The sequence below is a fragment of the Haliaeetus leucocephalus genome, unplaced genomic scaffold, assembly GCF_000737465.1.
Source record: "Haliaeetus leucocephalus isolate CR32 unplaced genomic scaffold, Haliaeetus_leucocephalus-4.0 Scaffold340, whole genome shotgun sequence".
Classification (NCBI taxonomy): domain Eukaryota; kingdom Metazoa; phylum Chordata; class Aves; order Accipitriformes; family Accipitridae; genus Haliaeetus; species Haliaeetus leucocephalus.
The window spans coordinates 9,306,108-9,311,738 of record NW_010972776.1 but is presented as its reverse complement, the minus strand read 5'-3'; the positions used below and the strand labels follow the sequence as shown (position 1 = coordinate 9,311,738).

At 51.1% G+C, this 5,631-nt stretch overlaps 1 protein-coding gene across 1 annotated transcript in view; it reads right to left on the bottom strand.

Annotated features, from left to right (window-relative positions):
• GPC4 (glypican 4) overlaps positions 1-5,631 on the bottom strand; it is a 67,281-nt gene that overhangs the window by 61,438 nt on the left and 212 nt on the right. The window lies entirely within an intron of this gene.

The window sequence follows — 5,631 nt, the reverse complement described above, 5'->3', positions numbered from 1 at the left end:
CCCCCCCCCCCCCCCCCCCCCCCCCCCCAAAAAAAAGCAGAACAAAAGCACGGAATCAGTCCAAGAGGGTCGCTTCTCTTCTGGGAGGAGGCAAAGGATTTGGAGCAGATGGGATAATCCTGATGCTCCATCCTGTGGTTTGGGGAGGAGACCAGGAGGGAGATATGAAGGATTGAGCCCTTGCAACTCAACACACACATGCTCATCCATAGAAGTCCTGTGGCGAGCACCCCTCTGCTTATCAGGGGAACGGCTGCGGGTGGAGGGGATGGGAGGCGAGGAACATGCATCCGACAGCTCTCGAGAAGCGCTGGCAGCCCTTCTCCATCCACACAGGCTCCAGAACGCTCCCAGGGTCGGCAACCTATTGCACAAAACCAGGACGGTGGGGTCTGCACGAGCCACCAGCCAACACCACAGAGCAGGCGAAGACCACGGGCGCCACCACCTCAAATAAACTGGGACCCTTCCAGCCTCCTGACAGAGGTCCCAGCCCTGCTGGGCAGACGCTACCTGCACCTCCAAGACAGAAGATGCTTGTCTGGGACACTCTCCCATCAGAGCCATCTCACACCTATTGCTCGCATGCAGCAGCGATGCTTCAGCCCGAACTTCCTTGGCTCCGCAGGAATCAAGGATAAATACCACGGCAGAGGGGAGAGGCAGAGACTCAAGGCAAACCCAGTGCCACGCTGCCGTGTCGGCCTTGCTCTGCTGCTGTTTCAACGAGAATAAAAAGTCTGTTGACATACGAAAGCCACAGAAAATCTCCCTGAAACTACAAAACAGTACTGAAAACATTGTGCAGCTCAGGCCTCCTGCACAATGTACACACGTCTATTCAGCCTCTTAAAAAACAGCTACATGTCTAAGGAAACATCTGATAATTAAGGCAATTTTAACAATAGATAATAATTTGACTATGAATTGTATGGAATGTAATGACTGCTTATTCTGGCAGAAAAAACAGAACTTTCTATGAAGTGTCTGCCAAGGAAAACGATACTCCCACTCAGCCCGGACCACTGCAAGCAGTTGCTGCTAACCACATGCTTCACGCTGCCGGCTGCTAGGACACGGCGCGCTGCTGCAGCCGAACAAAACCCCGCGCTGCAGATTTACAGAGAGAAAGCAGAGTCCCAGGCGAGCGGCGGCCGGAGCCGTGACTCAGCCGGGGGCCGCCGCCGGCTCTTGCCAACGCTCGCCGAGCCACGCAGCCGCCAGCGCCGGACGCCGGGGTGCTCGCCGGTGGCCTGTGGGCAACTTGCATGCTGCCAGCTCCCCCCTCCTGCTGTTTCCAGTTGCTAAATGACATTAGAAGCAGCTAAAAATACTTCAAGCGGTTCTCTCATTTACTTTTCCACGGCAAGCACTCGCGTTCGCCGCGAGGACGGTTCTCTGACGGTCACTTCCCCACCCACGGGTGGGCAAGGAATCGCTCCGTTAATGCACGCCGGGTGGGAGAAAGCCCCCTGCCCACCAAGGACCACTGCCTTTGCTGGACAAGAGTCATTGCAAACAGCTACAGCTGGTGGCCGGGTAGCTCCACACCTTCAAACGGATGGCGGGGAGGACCAGGCGTTACCTGGTACTTCTCATACCCCAGCGAGCCCAGGAGCTGTCTTGTGCAAACCGACTGCAACAGGCTCAGCAGTGCCCGACAGCACGAGTAACACAGTCCTGGACGAGATCCAGAAACCATTTTTTGGTTGGAAGAGGCCGCGCGGAGGAGAAGCACGTGAAAAACTAAGACAGCGTCTGCTGAACTTTATACATAGAACAGCAATGCCAACAAAGCGGCCTTCCTGATCGACCAAGGCGGCACGCCTGGGCCGGCTGACATCGGCACCCGGCTGACAACCATAAACGCGCCGGGGACGAGCGAGCAGCAGGACACGGGGGCACCCCTGCCAAAGTTACTTTGGGCAAAATCCCATGAGTCCGAAAATCAAGAGCCAAGTGACTTCCCCTGTCACAGTGAAAGAACTGTTCTCCACAGCTCCCGACAAATAAATGCAGCTATTCCATTTATTCAGTTTAAACAGAGACAAAGATCGCATCGAGCATCTCTACTAAGAGTGACCACAGAGTACTGCCTGTACCCAGCTCCCTGCGAAGGCAGGCTCCAGGCTCCCTCTGTGCTCCCCAGCAGAGCATCTTCACTCGAGCCTCCCTCCGTGCCACCACAAAATCAGGACAGCAGTGCCAGCGAGGGAAGGCATTATGCTTCTGCAGGAAATTTGCAGGTTAACTGACAATGCTTTCCACCAACAGGCAAGATTTCACCCCCCCCCCCCCTTTTCAGTCCAGGAAAAGAAACATCTATTTCTTCCAATTAGCAGGAAAAGGGAAGGAATTTCCATCCGTTTAACACCTGAGGGCAAGAAGGAGCCTCTTGAAAGAACTCTTGGGCTTTTTTGTTTTTAAATCACAGCCACCTGCTGTGGGTCTCCGGATGCCACTGACACCAGCTCACTTTGCATTTCGTTCTGCAGCCACACCAGCCCAGCCGGGGTAAGCAGTCCCCACAGATGGTCACTCGCAGGGAGTTTTGCTCCATCACCACCACAGCCCAGAGACACGTGGGTTCAATAAGGAACGATACTTTCTGGGTAGCGTTTGAACACAGTGAGCAGCTGTGTCCTACAGGCTGTAGGACCGAGCCCATGCCGAGATGTGCCCTTTCCTCAGGAAACTTTTAATTAAGTCATCCTAAAAGTAGTTACAGGCTGGTGCTCTCCCCACACCACCTACTATCTAGACGTTATCAAGAGTGAAGTTTCACAAACCAACCATCTGTATCAGCTCTACGCAAGCACTGATCTCTCCAGTAACAGCACCAAGACTGCACCCCACCACTGCCCTGAGCTTTGCAACATATACATCATAGGTCTATAGGTGCAGAAGCTACTAAAGGTCACTCAGATACAAGGCAGCACCAAAGGGCCATGACTTATGAAATGCTTCCATGCAGATTTATAGCAGTAGTCTGTCTTTAAACCTCTAACAGCAAGTTAACATAAAAGGAAACTATTCCTATATGTTCCACACTACAAATAACACATTTTACACCTCTTATCAAGCAAGCAATGAGTTGACCAGCTGCACACGTCTTTCAGAAATGCTTATGTACTTCAGCAAGATATAACCTGCCATTTACGCATGTTCTAATTACGTCCTAAACCTGGTCTAAACAAATATTAAATTGAACTGCTGGGTAATTATGGACGAGGAACAGCCTTTTAATGTGACTGAAATAGCAATGATACAGATAAAAAGATTGCTGGAATGGGCATTTGCTTGAAAGAAAAAAAAAAAGTTGTACACACCTACTGCTCCAGAATGTAAATGTGGCAAAAAAGTCCATGTGAGATGCTGCTAAACCCCAAATGACTCCCGTGCCCATCGGGTGAGGATCCGTTTCGCTTGCTGTCACGCAGCCCAGCGCAGGGGCACATCTGCCCGCGCCACCCAGCTGCTTCACTTTGACAATTCAAGGCCAATGTTTTGTAGGATCAGTAATCGCTGACAGGAAAGAAGTCACTACTCTTAAGAGAAACTAATCTGCCACAGCGTTTAGGACACCTTCTCGTAAAGGTGCTATACAGTTTCTGTCTGTGCACTGTGATCTAAAGCAATTCTGTAAGAGAATAGGAGAATAAAGCACAATCCACCAAACCGGTACAAAAATCTAAAGAACTTGATGGACTTCAGACTTGAGTTCATGCCAGTAACAACCATGTTCCCACACATTATCCCATCAGCATTACAGCCTGTTGAACCCTCTCCAACCTGTTCTCCACCACAGTTTAGTGAGCAGAGAGGTGCTACCAAGCAGAAATCACCAGTTTCCACCATCACCCCAATGGAATACTCGTCCAAACACACAGCTCTTTCCCACACACATTTATCTCGTTCTCACCAATTAGCCAGGCTCCCAGGTAACCGCCTTTCCAATCCACCTACCCACCTGAAGGAAAACACACCTGAAACACCAACCGAAATCAAAGGTTTGGCAAGTGACTCATTTTTCGAGACGCAATACACACCGCGGACCTTTTCGCCCCGGTGTCAGACCTCAGCCTCCGGCGTTATCACGCGTGACATTTCCCACCCAGCCCACGGCAAAGCGGTTCCCTGCGCTGACCCCGCAAAGGCAGCGGCAGGTGAAGCACCGCAGGCACAGAAGGTTAAAAACCTGCAGCAGGACAAGCGGTTACCGTCTGCATACACCAGCTGAGCGGCGAGAGGGGAGATCCGGAGCCTCTAAGCACGACACACGCCAAAACCACATGAATTCACAGGGGGAATGTGAAACTGCAGCAGGCGTAGCACCCCACTCAACGTTTAATTTTAAGCGCAGTCGCGCTTGAGGTACACCGCGCTTTAAAGCCGTACAGGGCACACCTCCTTTAAAGACTTGCACCATCCTCTCTGAAACACCCCACAGAGCAGAATGACATTTAAAACCTAACTTCGCAAGACCTGTTGCTTTCCACGCGAGGCCAGACGCAGACTCCCCGCACCTCTGAAACAGCGACGTAACCCAGCCGATATTTTCAGCGTGTCGTTGCAGAATGCCCTTCTTTTGTCGAGTAATCTCACCTTGCTCATCACATTTCTCTGACCCCTCCTTTCAAAAGCACAGGGTCAAACCAACAACAGCTTTAGAACCCCAAATGGAAGCCCCGTCAGCACGATCTACTCCGCACATCCTCCAACACTCCCCAAGTCATCTTAAACAACAAAATATAAAATAAGGACTAGGTCAAACCTTCCAATACCGGACCCATGAGGAAGCCTGCTCACGTCCCGATCCTACACCGATGAGGGCTGGACTCAAATCAAATCCAAGCCTATTTATTAGAGAAGCAGGGAGGGTGAAGGGGAGAGAGTATTTTAACTGCAACCAGTCAGACGTTTCTCATTAAAATATTTCTTGGAGAAGTAAACGGGCCTGCAATTTTATTCAAACAGATGTAGGCTAAACGCATATCATTAGTCTGACAATATAAAAGCGCAACCGACTGAAATCATTTTAGTTTCGTCAGTGAAAAGGATAATGTATGCATATCTGGAGGGCACAGCAATGGCAAAGATTACCCCCAGCTTCTATCTTAGCCCTCTAAAGGTATTTACTTGGGGTCTGTCTGTGTTGTGACAGTGTCCTAGACCAAAATGAATGCCTCTAACACTCCACATTTTTGAGCCATTCAGTCATGCATTTTTGTTATTGTTGAAAGTAGTGCGAAATTGCAGTGCATGAGCTGGAGTCCTTGGTGGTCTCCGAGGATCCCAGCTAAAAAGGCACTTCCTTTGTTCCGCAGAGAATGCGGTCCAGTAGGTCATTCAGAAGGGGAAATAAAAGCAGCGGCCCTGGGAGGGAGATGAAGGATGAAACAAAAAGAATAAAATGTTTTGGGTGTGAGCACATTAGCTACCATTTCCTACTGCTGCCGGCTGCGAGCACTCCCGTCCCCTGGATGCACAAGTGCCTCGGGACGAAGGTGGAGGGAAGAAAGAAAGAAAGAAAAAAAAAAGGGGGGGGGGGGGGGAGAAACCCTTTCTCCGTCCCTTCGCCAGCAAGCCGCCGGGCGAGCGGCACCTGGGGCGGGGCGGGACCGGGCCGCC